Source organism: Prinia subflava, chromosome 4 (assembly GCF_021018805.1).
Source record: "Prinia subflava isolate CZ2003 ecotype Zambia chromosome 4, Cam_Psub_1.2, whole genome shotgun sequence".
In the NCBI taxonomy this organism is placed as follows: Eukaryota; Metazoa; Chordata; class Aves; order Passeriformes; family Cisticolidae; genus Prinia; species Prinia subflava.
In genome coordinates, this window is record NC_086250.1 from 27,124,707 (window position 1) to 27,139,861 (window position 15,155).

The 15,155-nt window shown below is 42.3% G+C and overlaps 1 protein-coding gene across 8 annotated transcripts in view; it reads left to right on the top strand.

Annotated features, from left to right (window-relative positions):
* The window catches only part of ANKS1B (ankyrin repeat and sterile alpha motif domain containing 1B), a 422,022-nt gene that overhangs the window by 332,206 nt on the left and 74,661 nt on the right, over positions 1-15,155 (top strand). The window contains exon 1 of one of the 8 annotated variants that reach the window (XM_063396251.1): positions 1,284-3,071. The exons of 6 other annotated variants lie outside the window; for them this stretch is intronic. The gene's annotated coding sequence lies outside the window, so the exon portion shown is untranslated. Of the gene's footprint in view, positions 1-1,283; positions 3,072-15,155 lie in introns of those variants that run through there. One more of the 8 variants, XM_063396252.1, reaches the window with a different exon arrangement.

Here is a 15,155-nt window from a genome sequence, read left to right on the forward strand (position 1 = left end):
TTATCTTACTTATCTGGCCCTGTCAGGATGCCCAGCAGCCAACCTTCTCTTCAGCTCCATCACACGAGCAGGGTGGGAGCACCAGGTACAAGTGTCTGGGCTGATGGCAGCAGGCAGGGGCAGACGTGGCTCACTCACCACTGGCACAGCCATGACACCTGCTCACCTGTAGGTGGTCAGACCTCAGAGAAAGTGCTGCTGACTGGAAAGAAATACAGGCAAAAAGAAGGTCAGAGAAGCTGAATGGGAGATGAAATCACAGATCTTTCCTGTCAAAACATTACAAAATCCAGGTTCATGTTCGCCTCTTCACCAAGCTTTTAAATGTCTAAAAATGCCCTTTCTTTCACCATCTTGCTAGAAACCTTCATCCTTTCCTAGGACTTGCTGAGTGTTACACACTTTTTTCCTTCATGGAGAGCTGGAATATGTTACAATCAATAGAAGCAGTGAAGTTTATGCAGGTATAGAAAACGGCTGGTACATCCACTATGCTCTATCATCAGATTGGCCTCACGCTGACAGCCTTAACTGGTTCTTCCTCTGGCTTAGCAATTCCGTGTAATTATTGCTCCTGATTCAGACAGTTGTTAATGGATCACATCCCACCTAGTCTAAAGATCTGATTTCAATTTAAAAATACAGATCCCAAAATCTAGGATGGAGCCAGTTGGACTGTGCTAGAAGTCTTGTTAGTTGCAGGGATAGAGATGTGGAGACCCAAGGTATTGGAAAAGATGTGTAGACCCAAGGTACTGGAAAAGTATAGACAAATCCATAAACATCATTCGACATTTTAAGGAAATGCTGCCAAAGCATCTGCTTTGAAAAGATCTGATCATGTCAGAACAAAAGTGACACAATTTAGGTGTTAAAATTTAAATTGCATTGACATATTTTGAAAAGATGAAAAAGAAATGTTTTGAAATGGACATTTTCATATTTACAGCCTCAGTTTTTGGAATTCTGTTCAGGAAATGTTGCAAAATGTTTATGTTTTCTCCTGATTCAGGATGGAACTAAACTTTTGTGTTCTGTTCCATCCTTCTCCAGATGGGCTACATCAAATCTATATAAACACCAGATTGTGTCTATAAGATTTTATTGAAACAATGGAGCTCTGCAAAGAAGCAGAGAGTATTCAGTTAAAATCAAAATAATTTTCCAAATCTCATTCTAAAATGTGCTTTAGCGCTAATGCTTAGAGTTCTCCAACATTATTTCTGCAGGAGTAAATAGCTGAAATCAGTTATGATATAGAAAACTGTGTCTCCAGTTTTCAATACTACTTAAAGCATTTCTTTCAACTCTTAAATAATTAGGAGCTGATCTTCATGATTCATAGGCAAACACTGCTGCCTTTACTCACACACATACCAGTGCATTCAAAGTCAGCACTATCTCGTGGTTGAGTCAGTGCAGCCAACCCGCTACACGTAGCTGAGCTCGTGGCTATGTGCATGTTATTAACACTCTTTGTAACCAAGAGAAACAGACGTGAATGTGATCATTTACTCCTTGAAAGACTTGCTTTTGAAAAAATGCAGCTTAGCACTAGTTTGAGACCTAATTAATGCTCTGAGGGACATACACTCAGAGCCTCAAATACAATTTATTTTGGTGCTCAAAGCCATCTATGCTTGAAGCTTTATATGAGCACATGCAGTTGAACATGCCGAACGAAAGGGCTAGTGAATTAAGTTTCTGCACTTAATCAGTATGAGGTCTCTGAGAAGTCTGACTATGAACTTGCATGCTTGGAAAGTTTGCCTTGCTGGTGCTCTGCATCTGCAGCTACTACATCATCTATCCCTGCTCTTCCTCTTGCAGAGACTGAAAATGATACTGAATTTCAGCACTGTGAGTTGTCTGTGTAAAGCTGTGCTGCCCAGGGAGAAACACTTGGTTTTTCTTCCACTTGTTTATTAAGGATTTTATTTCACGGAAGACAGAAAGCTTCCAAAGGCAGGACTGGGGCCTGAGGCACCTGCCTGGCTGATGTCTGGAATAGATGTGCCTGGAGTGGGCTGGAGAAATGCAGCAGGCGTTACTAACCACATCCTCCCCATCAATGCACCTGCTGTAACTGAGTAAAATTTTTGAGTTGGTAAAATGTTTCTTCCAGTCTCCACCGGCTGAGCTTGTCAGATAATGTGCTCACCCATCAAGTGTGTAACTTCCTCAGGGAAGCAGAGTAAGAGATAAGAGCTGCCATGGGAGACTGAAAGTGCAACTCTGTCCTCTGACATTTTGCGAAGTTAAATTATAGGGACATTATCTTCTGTATTTTATTTCATTTATTAGGCAGCACGGGTGCTGCTTAATGGGATGCAGTCACTGAAGTAAACAGTCCTGTGGGATGCTTATTTGTTCGTATTAACTCAGGAATTCGAGCTCGGAAGATATTCATTTAGACACTCGTGTTTAAAAAAAAAAAAAAAAAAAAAAAAAAAAAAAAAAAAAAAAAATAGTGGTTCTGCCGAGGGAGCAAGGGAAGGCGTTCGCCAGCCGGCGGCGGGGACGGAGCTTCGCCGGCGGCTCCCCCGGCCCCCGCGCGGCCCCCGCGCCGCCCCGGCTCCGCTCGGCGGCCCCGCCGGGCCCGGGGCAGCGGCGCCGCGCGGGAGCGCCCCGCCCGCGGGTGGGCGCGGGGGCGCGCAGGGCCCATATCCATAGTAACGGCGGGGGCCGGGGGAGGCGCCGCCGCAGCTCCCGCCCGCCGCAGCCGGGACCGCACCGAGCCGCGGTGAGCGCGCGCGCGCGCCCCCGTCCCGCTCCGCCCCTCCCCCCCCGCGGGCAGCGGGCCCGGAGCGCGCGCGCGCGGCCCCGCGGAAAGCGGGAGGGGGCGCCGGGGGCCGGCGGGGGCGCGCGCGGCGCCGGACGGGGAGGGCGGCGGGGCTCCGGTGTGCGCGGCTCCGCGGCGCTCTCCCTGCCTGACTCACCGCGGGGCGCGGGGAAGATGCTCAGCGCGGAGGGGTAGCGGCTGCGGAGCAGACGTCGGGGCCCCCTCTCTCCCCTCCCTCCCCGCCCCCGCCGGGCTCGGCAGCTCAGCCCGCCGCCGCCGCCGCTCCTAGGTGAGACCGGGGGCCAGGGGAGGTGCCGGGCGAGCACGGGGGGCCGGGCACGGGGCCACCGAGTACCGCCCCCGCCCCGCCGCGCAGCCCGGAGCGGGTGTCGTCGCCCCCACCGGCTCCGGGCTCAGGGAAGCGCCGGGAGCGGACCCCGGGGGACGGGCGGGCGGGCGGGAGCCGGCGGCGCCTGCGGTTGCCGCGTTCGCAGGATTATGTCAACCCTCGCCTCGGCGGTGCCGGCGGGGCGAGCGGCGGCGGCAGCTCTCGCCCGGCGGCGCTGCGGACGCCGCGCTCCGGGCGGGCGGGGGGCGGCGGGGAGGCGGCCGCGGGGCAGCCGTGGGCGGCGGGGCGGACGGAGTTCGCCCGCCTGACGGAGCCGGTGCTCGCCGCCGGTGAGTTCTCACCGGGCCGGCGTGGCCGCGGGAACAGGGCGTCCCGGGCAGCCCCGCCCGGCCCGGTGCGCTCCCTCCGAGCCCTTGGGAGCGGTGATTAATCCCGGGGGAGTGGGAGGTGGGCACCCGCCTCCTGTGCCGCACCGGAGAGCGGCAGCGCGGCTCGCAGAGCCCGCAGCAGCGGCTGTCGGGGGTTGGTGTCCGTGTGCGCGCTGCAAAGCTCTGTTTGCTTGGGTCTGCTAACTTGGCCGGGGTGTGCCCTGGTCCGAAACTTGCTAAGCGAGGTCTCGCCTTCACGGCACCGCAGGTTGTCCGCTCGGTATTTCAGGAGCGCTGGTTGGGCGAAGTGTTACGGCTGTGGGGGCGGGCGGGGGGGGAAGAGCAAAAAACAAAAGGGATGAAAAGCAGAAGTGTGTAAAAATCAGAGTGATGGTTTATGTTGCCGTGGCTCAGAAACGGCTGGTGTATGAAAAACACATATTAACGAACAGGTATTGTACTGTATGGAGAGAAATCAATGTTGGTACTGGGAGACAAATGGTACCTGAGAATTTATTTTCGAATTTAGTTCGCTGCACATCTGCAGTAACAGTTTTCCTGAGCATTTTTAGTATGTGGTGTGATGCATGTTGCCATGTGCCTTGCAAAATTCCTTTAGCTGTGCGAGCAGTGGCAGCGTGATCACAAAATCAAGGTGTACACTGTAGTGTTGTTAAGAGCAGCGGTACTAATGAGGAATGCTACAGTGTCCATCTGTGACAGAATTATTGATAGAACTTATCTTATGGTTCCTTAAAGAGCGTTTTAACTTGTGCGTTTAACGAGGCACAAAATACCTTGAGACTCTGACATGATGGATAGTAACTTGCCATTTGAATGCACTTTAAGGACCCGTTTTCTGTATGTACGAAAATATAAATTATAGTCACCTGCTAGGGAAAAAAACCTCAGTGGAAGGTTGTTTGTATGCCTTTTTTTTCCCTTTATAAATGTGATCACATATTGTAAGCGCGCATGTGAAATTGATACTTGTTTGCTCAATACAAAGCCTTGATCCTATGGTGTAAAATTAGGATAACAAGTTAAACCTCTATTCTGATAGCATTCTAAAAATTTCAATGGTGCTCTGAAAAAAAAAATGAAGAGTAAGTCATTTTAGCAGAAAATTTTGGTCTTTTGGTAGTTGCTCACTAAGAGTTCTGTTCTTTTTGATACATGAGTATAACACATACAAGCTGCAGTTGTGCTCTTGCTCTCAACACCCTTTTAACTTTACACACCTGAGAAGTTCCATTTCAAGAATTTGTGCAAATAGTTGTCAGATGAGAACTGGAAGAGCTCTCTGATGTATTCAAAGTAAGTTCTGCTTTCTGTACTATTGGTGAGCGCCTTTATAATTTTTTTTTTCCAGAGAAAAAGTCAGGAAGAGATACATTTAGAGATACAGTAAGAAGGCAAATTAAAATGTACTATGTATATTCATTCTACTTAGGAGGCATTGAAATGCAGTACCCCAAAATTAATTCAGAAAGGTGAGGGTCTACAGCTTTTCCTCTTAGCATTTTTCTTGGGTAGGGGGGAGGGAAGAATGACACCTCTAACTGGAAGTGGGCACATGGAGTTAAAAAGGGAGGGTAGAGGATGTGAAAATTGGGAGCAGAACCAATAATGAAGCCACCATCAAAGGTGGCTGCACTGAAGTAACAACCTGAAGCAAACTGGTTCTAGGTAAAAGTTTTGCTGCTGAGGAACTTAAGAGGGAGCTGTGATCTAGGTCAGTCATGATTTCATTTACAGTCCAAGAACAAGACACTTTAGTGTCGAAGGAATCAGAATTACATGTCAGAAATGTTAATTTTCATTTGTTTCCATCACTCAGGAGGATGCAGGTTTTGCTTTGTTTCAACACTGAGCAATTGGCATTTTGGTAAGGATCTTTGTATTTATTTGTTACATGTTAGTGATAGGCAAAGAGACTAATATTCTTCACAAATAGTAAACTCCCACCTTGCTTTGGGCAGACTGAGAAACTGTCAAGCCTTGGACTTAAGCTCTTTTGGCTCTTGGTCCTGAGACCTGCTCTGTGTGCAGACTGCAAGTTAAAGCAGAGATGAGAATGAACAGCACCATTCTGGGTCCATTTGCCAAATACCAATCATGACTAGATTTTTTTCTGATGATCCTATTATCATAATGCTTTGCTTATTAAATGTTGAAAATTTGTATTAGTCTTCCAAATCAACACTCATTGTGATGAACTGGCCAGTTTTTACTCTTAGAGATGTGATTCAGAATTGCTTGTACATTAGGGAACATATTGGCTTATAGTAGTTCACATTTTCAATGTTGTCTTCACAGTTCTATGAGCTGCAAACTTATTTTTAAGAAATCACAGTCAAATTCTGGAGAATAACACCTTCAGAAAATTGTACCATACCGGCACTCTTTACGATCCAATGCAATTTTTCCCTTTGTGTAGGCAATAACAGAGGGCTGCTTGTACTTGGTCTTTTAGTCCATGTGCCAACTATGCCAGCTTGTCTAAAGGACAGTAGTCATGGTTCCAAGTACCAAAGGGTTATGTTTCAGATAAATATGGCTTTGACAAGGTAATTAAGCTAGGAAAGGTGTTTAGTTGTTTTAGTTTGCTTGCTTTCTCTATACATAGTCTTTCTGGGGGTTTTTGTTGGGTTGGTTTTTTGGGGTTTTTTTTTGCCTTTGAGAAGAAAAGATTCAAAAGGCAGTAAGTTCATTAGAGGTTTTCAGCATGTTAAGCTATCTTGGGCACTGCAGTTCAATGATGCAGGTCTCCATATTCCTTATTCTCAACTGCTTAGCTCTATAATAGAGTATCAGTCTGCACCTAAGTTTGAATTGCCCTTGGAGATTGTCTTGGTTTACGGATTACGTGTAAACACTGTGGGGCATTTTTGGGTCCGTTTCAGCACTCATATTGCTTTTGATATGGGCTTATACACTGCCAAGTACTCTGGAAGAAAGAGGAGATACATGGTAATGGGTTGGGGTTGTTTTCCTTCTTTTCTATTTACATACTCTGGAGCAGTAGATTTTTCTAAAAGTCCTTCAGTCAGGTAGAAAACATTTCTTCCTCTCACTAAAGATTCTTCATTAAAAAAAAAAGACCTCAGATTTGGGCTTAATTCACTCTGAATAACTTGAGCATACTGTTAAAGGATCTTGTTGACATTGTCAACAGACAATGAATTTCTCTGAAGTGAAGTATCTTGCAGCATTTCAGATGGCTTCATGTTAGTTGCAGATAGCAATTGTTATATCTGGCGTAAGGAAGGGGTGATACTGGTGTTGAACAAACCTTAACCAAAGGAAAATCACCACCAGAAAATCACCTCTCTTCCTTGATAAAGGAATGGTGATTCTTGGTTGAAAAGTGCTGGTATATCTCCTGGAGATTGTCTCTGTCCTCTGATCACAAGAGCCAGAGAGGTTCTTATTGTCATGAAAATGCTCAAGCACAGAGAAAATCCAGGACCATATCCGGTTTTCCTCCATTCCTTCCTTATTGTCTTCAGCCTCTTACTGGTGGTTTATTTCTAACTCTGTTGACTGAGGAACATCTTAGGGAGTTTTGTGATGCCCTTTGTAAAGGCAAATATTTGGTCCCTGCTTGGCCCACCCTTTGGGGTTGGATAGTATCTCTGTGGTATCTCAAGAGGAATTACAAGAACATAGAGGCTGCAGCATTGTCAATGTTAACAATACCGAGCATTCGTCTCTTTTTCATTAGGACTCAAATCCCAGTATATCTGTGCCCTGAGAACTGAGTTTGGGTTAAAGTCAAATGCCTGAAACACAGCTTGATCAAGAGAAGAGGTAATGAGCAATGACAGTGTATCTGAGAACCTTCTATAATCTCTGGCTGTGCTATCACTTGAGGGCATTGCTCAGTGTTAGAAAGCAGTCTTCAGCACAGGAATATACTCACTTTGTGGACAGTTAAGATTGTATTTTTTTTCTCTTGTGGATATTCATATTTTTGCTTGTTTCCAAGACATGCATGATCCCTTGCTAAAATAAGACTTCTCCTTTGGGAAAACCAACTGGAAAGTCCAGCTGGTCCAGAACTAAGTAATTGTAACTATCCTGTTTTTTCTAAATGTACCACACATGCTGTAGGCTTATCAGCAGTGCCTGATAAAAGTGTCTGGTGGGGTCTTGGGAACCTGGAGATGAAACTTTTTTCTCCCAGGCTTTTGTCTTTGGAGTTTACTCTTTCTAGAAACATGAAACTGGGACATGTTAAGAGAAGATATGTCTCTCTTCTTACTTTTTTCCAGCTTTTTGATGCAGGAAATCCTATGTGATTTATATGAAGTTTGTCACATGTAATTGGTTTGTTCTTCATTCTGTTCTTGTTTTCTGCAGTCATCAAACATTTAGAGAGTTTTTCTATTGTTTAGAGTGTTTTAATTTCTGAGGCTGTAAAAAGGCTAAGTTTAGTAATGGCTGCAATAATAGCAGATGAAGTCAGCAGGGAGTTTTGCCTGTTTGACAGATTTTAGATCGTTGTTTAAATTTTGAAGTTCTTTTTTCCAGAAAGTGCCTCTCTACAGCAGAGAATAAACATTTCGTTTTGCAGTACATTTAAATGTGGTGAAACATGAAGGTGATAAACACTTGTTTTTCTTGTCCAACTGTAGACGGTTGTCTAAACTCTTCTGTTAGTTGACTGGTCCTCCTGGTGCAGATTGGAGTCAGACCTTCAGTGCTTCTGGGTATTTGCATGTGTGCTGCTTTAGCTGGTTCTGTATACTTTAAAGTAAAGCTTTTGCAATGATATCGGTGAGGATGTATGTCTCTTTTACCGTGGGTATACTGAAGATTTCTTTCTTTTTCATGTATCTGTTCAATGAAATACACACAATATCTTTAAATATCTCAATACAATGATAAGACATGCCACTGGTAAATTCCTGAGCCACAAAAATGTTTGGGTGCAATTGTTTCTAACATAGGAAAATGCAAAGTCAGTTACAGTGTTCATCAAGAATTATTATATAATAGTAAAATGGGTTTATGTATGTGTTATGCATGTATAATAGGAATAATTTTAATTCTAGAAGTTCTACTGTTGTAATGTGTGATCATCTCACTGTTCTCAAGCTTCATCTTACCCCACTGAAATTGATTTTAAAGCTCCCAATAATTTTTAAAAGAATCATTAAAAAAATGCATGGAAAAATAATCTAGTAAATTCTTACTGTTTATAGAATCTTAGATAATGTCACTTTCAGCATAAATAGATATGCTGGTAAATGCCAGTTTGCAAATAGTTAAAACACTTCATTTTTAAGTTAACTGAAAACTGGCTAATTATTTCCTTCAGGATCCTGTAATCAAAGAGCTGTTATGCCACTGTTGTGCTTTGTTAGTGCTTTTGTTTTCCAGGAATGTTTTCAGATATAATTCTAAAACCTTGGAAAACTCTTACTTTGTTAATAGTGCAGCCACCTGGAAAGTACATTATTAATGAGTACCCAATTGGTCTGTGAAGCACCTGTGTTATTATTATACGATCAAAATACATAGAACTTCAATTTTCTGTACCAATATTAATAAACCACCACAGAGGTAAGTAGATATTAGCGTGAATAGTCACACAGAAAAATACTTCAGCAAAACCCAAGGGAATTATTGTATGATTCATTGTATTTTTACTGAAGCCATTATAAACTGGATGTAAGTTATTATTTTTCTTTAAAATCTGAGTGTGGTAGGGATTCAGCTCTCAGCACTAGCAAGAAACAAGAATTCGAGGATTTGCATAGGCTTTTGTGAGTGCTTCTCAAATCTAATCCATGTTATGCCCAACTTGGGTATTTCAGAAGCAAAGATTGGCTCTACAGGAAGTATATTACAAAAAAACTTCCAAACCTCATCTTCAGTAAAAATTAATATAAAAACCTATTGCACTAACCATTTCCTAGGGATTTCCCCACTGCTTATTAATTTAATTAATTAACTATCCATGTCATTTTTACATACCTATGCAAAATGACAATAAATCTTTATTGTCTCTATACTGCAAAGCTGCACTTCTTGAAGGATTAAAATATGGAAAGAACATGAAATATTACAACTGTCATTTTCTGCTTGAATTCTATTGATCCTGATTTTTGTGGTTTGCAAGAGTATCTTTAACTTGTGTGAAAGATTAACAGACCCTTAGCACAAGGTACAGATTTTGGAATCATCATGTGCTGCTGTGCATTGAGTGCTTCCAAACCACAGCCTGCACTGAAGCACCTCAGTACCCTGCCAGACAGCTCTATACCTGTCCTTTAAATACTTTGTGTATGTATTAGTCACAGCACATTAATAGCAAGTTTAATTGTTTAATGCTGTCCGCATCCTGTTCCTTTCATAAGCATTCGCCAACCAGTGCAGGATAATCCTTGGGTTTGCCTGGATGAAATATGCCCTTTACACCTGTAGTTCTTGGCTGTGCCCATTCCTTGGTGTTACCATATTTTTTCCTTACGGAGCTGTCTGGGGCTAAGCAGCAGCTCTGCAGTGATGGTCTGCACATGGAACCGAAGGACAGGGGAAGGAAGCATCACATATCCTGAGGGTTTGCACTCAGAGGTTTTGAACACGGTTCTCAGCTAGTGAAAATTGTTGTAGTGCCATTGGTTCTGTTGATTGCACAGGCTGGACAGCATGTCTTAGGTACCTTGTCAGAAGTAATCTTGGATACTGGGAAGAAGAACAAGGAATAGAGTATGTTCAGTTATCACTGTGGTGAAGAAACATTTAGGATGCTTCTGACGTACCCTTTGGAAGATAGCTAGAATCTCCCTATTACTATCACAGTCATGAGAGCTCTGATACTGAGAGAAACCCTATGGGGTCTTGCTAAATGTGCCTTGCTAAAGATCTTTTAACGTGATTTTATTTGCTTCTTGATTCATTTGCATTGAACAGTTAATTGGCTAAAACTTCAAAGAAAATGAAATGTCGAAGAGGAAATTCGATACGTGTTTTCAAAGGGAAAGGTGCCTTTAGAGGAAGTGTTAGAATGGTTGATATTCTCTATAAATGCTCAGCTGTGGAAATAAGAAATGAATGATAGGTGGTCCTGATCTGGAAAGCTTGGCTGAAAAGTGTTAAGTTTCCCTTTGAAGTATATTTCACAAAATGTCATGTATATACAAGCAGGTGATGTTCCTAGGTTGAAAATTTTGTTGAAATCCTTTGGCCTCAGTATTTAAGGGTAGTACTGCAGGCCTATGCTGCTGTAATAAAAGTATTGTTAATGTTCATTAAAAAAAATATGCTGTTTAAAACATAAGATAGAGAGCAAGGCATAGCTCCTAAAATACCATTTTTTTTTCTCGATATAAATAGCTGGCTGCATTAAGATTTTAGTTTTTGGTTATTAGAGGGACTGAATGCTAGTGAAAATTGGGAAGCTTCTTTCTTTTTTGAACAATTTCCTAAATACAAGTAAAGCAAAGCTGCTGCTTGCTGCTGCTGACTCCTAGTATGGTGCAGCATCTAGTACACGTCGTGCCTAAGGACTTGGTGATGCCCCGTAGTGGTCAGATCACCTCAGCTGAGGTAATGGCTTGGTCAGACTGGGTAGTGATTCCCCAGCTTCTCGCTCTTGGGCGTCTGAAATTGGTAATCTATGCTGGGATCTTTGCAAGAGAAGGATCCTGTTTCATCTGCAGAGCATTGCATAGAATTGGTTTTTTAAAATGTCTTTCTTGACTTACAGTAGCAAAAAATAGACTTCATGTGAAAAAATTTCTTTTCCTAAAACAGTTTAGAACATAAGTACTGTAAAATGAACAATCTGAGTTAGAAGCAGTGAATAAACACAAAACGGCAGTCATCTTTCCATGTTGTTTCTACATTGACATGCACCCTGCTTTGAGTTATGTAACTTAAGTAATAGGATTGTTCTTTGACCATCATAATCTATTTCTATACTGGAGGTACAAATAGTCATTTAAAGTAAAATTTCTTCTTTTCTAACCAATATTCACTCCTAGTTATCCGTGTGTGATGATGATTTTATATGTTAATGCAAAACTGTTGATTCATGGAAGTAATCCTGTGTTCATGCGTTATACAAAAGCTATACGTGGTATTGTTGCTATTGCTAGGGGCTAATGTGTCACATTTTTATAAATCTTGTTTTTAGAATACCTTATTTCAGCCACCACAGCCCAGTTCTAGTTAAAACCCTGTTATGTTGATCCTTATGCAGTGATGATTTAAGTAAGAGAGTGAGGGGGCTTATTAAAAACTAATAATATCCCTGAAGTATTGCTTTAATTTACTAGGAATGTAGTAAATCCTTACCAGTCAGGTGTTCCTAAAGGCGTTGACTTGAAGGTGTAAACTGAGTGGAATTTAGCAGTTTTGGTTTATCTTGATTTTTTTTCTTCTTCCTGCTTGCTTTTTAGTCTAAGTTTATATTTTTATATTACGGATGTTATACTTCATTATTCACATCTGCCACTTCCAAAAAACCAATATTGACCTTTTGCCCTGATGCCTTTGTGCTGCTCCACGGGTGAAGGAGAGGGGGTGCTGCCCTTTCAGAGTGTGTGTGGAGAGTCCTCTTGACGGATGGTCTCCGAGATGGATCTCACTATTCTGCTTCCTGTCATTCCTCCTGTTCCTGACTTCCTGCCTCAGCACAGAGCCCCGCTGAGGAGACAAAGCTCTGAATCTCCTGCCCAGAGGGAGGGAGCAGGTGGTTGAAACTTCACTCAATCTTCAGGCATTCTCATATCCTACAGATTCAAAATGAGGATTAGGGCATCATAGTATAACTTCATGTCACTCTTTGTCACACATTGCTGTGGTGAGCAGAGGGTCTAGTCCAGCAGTATGGAAACCGACATCACTGAGTTTGGTTTTAAGGTTTTCATGTTGCTGAATTCAGAGATAAAGCAGCTTGAATTTGGCTCAAACTTTATTGGTGTGTGTGAGTGTATAATCAAATCTGAAGGCATTTACATAATTACTGATATATCGGAAGCATTAAGAGACCTGTCATGCATTATTATGCTATCAAACGTGATACCCTTTGTAGACTGTGACACATGGAGTGTTTTTGTTTATACTTTTGACATACTACAAAAGATTGTGTGATGCATTCAGAAATTACGTTGACATTATAGCAGTCTCTGTCTCCCTTTTTCTACACAGTATTTTCTACACAGAAGAATGTCAGTCATGGTTTTCTACAATCTGAAAAGGGATAAAAGCTGTTAGTTAATCATCATAAAAAAAATAGATACAAGTCTTTTTCCTACTTCTTAAATCTCTGACAAAGAGGACTTCTTCCTCACTCTACAGTACCCTGTATTTACAGGCTGGGAAGGTTCAAAGTTAGGGAACTTGTTAAATTGTGAACAGGAGTAGTTGAAAACAGCAATTTTAATGTTTCCTATTTGTAGTCCAGAAAACAGTGATGGCAGAATGGGATAGAAGCTTCAGGTCTTCAGGACTGATTCTGGATACTGTAATAATTGGACCATAATCAAGGTTAAAATTAGTACAGTTTGTATTTGTATTTTGATATCTTCTTCCAGAGACAAGAATCCAGTAGTCATATTCTTGTTTAGATTTTGATAGGGCTGGTTTGAAAGACTGAAATATTGCCTTCTATTGGAGTAGGGTTATTTTGTTTTCTGGGATACAAGACCTACTGAGCTACATTTATGAGGATTCTGTAAAGATGTGAAGATATTTTTCTCTGTTATACTTCAGGTGCGAGCAGGGGAAACTTGTAATCCAAACACTCTGTATGGAACTTGAGTCCACCCTCCCTAATGTGTCAGGGAGATATTTTGATACTTATGTGTGTTTTTCTTAGGTATGTACATTACAGGACTATGGAAGTCAGAGCAATGGGCATTTAGTTTCTACAGAGTGCATTTCGGACATCAAATTGAAAATGCAATATTTCTATTATTTAACTGAATATCTAAAATGTATGGAATTGGTGAATTCTGAATTGCATATGTGTCCGTAGCATTGCAGTGCTTGGTGAATGAGAACATTCTGGTAGGTGCCACTTTGTAGAAAGCTCTTGTGCCGAATGTCACAAAGTGTGGGTGGCTAAAGGCAACAACAAAGGGAGCTTATAGGAAGGCTGGAGAGAGACTCTTCACAAAGGTATATGGTGATAGGACAAGGGGGAATGACCTTAAGGTGAAGGAGGGTAAGTTTAGATTAGCTGTTAGAAAGAAATTCTTTACTGTGAGGGTGATGAGGCACTGGAACAGGTTGTCCAGAGAGGCTGTGGACTCCTTTTCACTGGAGGTGTCCAAGACTAGGCTGAATGGGGCTCTAGGTAACCTGATTTAGTGTAAAGTTGCCTGCCCGTGGCATTAGGGTTGGAACTAGATGTTCTTGAAGGTCCCTTCAACCCAAAATATTCTATGATTCTGTCACAGCACACTGTGGCTCATTGGTAGCTCTGTTATGCCACAAAAGACATTGCAAAGTATTTTTTGTTTTTTGAGCAGTAAGGAGTGAGAGAACAGGATCTCTGAGGCATTGGCTCAACTAAAGCAAATGTTCCTTTATGAAATCACTCTGGTTGCTCTTATTTCAAGCCTTCTGTAGAAGATTAGAAAAGATCATGCTAGTCTGCTAACAATAGCTTCAGTACTGGTCCATGACTTTTGATTTTGTTAGAATAGTAGATTCTGCAGTGTCTGCAGAAGTAGTAGACTTCTGCTCACTGTAGTGAATCATCTGTCTGAGGCGAGGATGTTTTCTACCAACCAAACCATTTTGGTGATACGGTTGATTGCTCCTCCAAAGTATAACAAATCCCACTGGAAAGCACGAATACTTTCACCAGGAGCACTTGGTCCATGATGAAAGTGGAAATGTTCTTCTGGATGAAATAGATAAGAAATTGAATGATGCTCATTTCATACACTTTTATCCTAAACTACTGACCTCGTCTTAAATACTTGTGAATTTCTGTCAGCTCACTAGTAGCCCTGGACTTTCATTTGTCTGTTTAGGATAATACTATGTGTGTGATTAGTTGGTTTTTGAGGGATTTATTCCCTGTGTTTGCTCTGCTGCCTGAACCATACCTATCCTAGGAGTTGATTGCAGTATTTATCAAAGCTGTGGAGCCCCCACTGGAGCCATCTGTAGGTAGTGGTTGCACCATCTGTCACTAAAGACTGTGTTCCAGAGGGAAAGACAATATGCACAGACTTTGTCATGCAAAGCCTGTAGGGTACGGTCTCTGATGTTTGCTTTATCCTTCTAATATGTATAAGTTCCAGTCTTACACTAACTTCTAAAATCTTTATTGCAAGAGGCTTTTGAACACCACAGTAGCTGATACTTCATCCTTGCCCTTCTGCATGCATTATGCATTTTACTGAACTCCACAGATTCCTCTGAGAGGTGAACTATGATCCCTAGTTGTTAAAAGACTGCAAGAGTAGTAAAAAATGGGCAACACTAAGCTGCAAAAAATTTCCAACTAGTATACAAAGCTCAGAGATAATGGCAAGAGCCACAAAAGCTAAGGTGCCTTTGGGTGAAAGCATACAATTTTCTGAATATTTTTGCTATGAATTATCAAGGATTACAGCAGCAGCAGATGTTTGAGGCAGCATGATATAGATTGTGTATACCTCTGTGCTGTGCTTAGTTGAGCCAA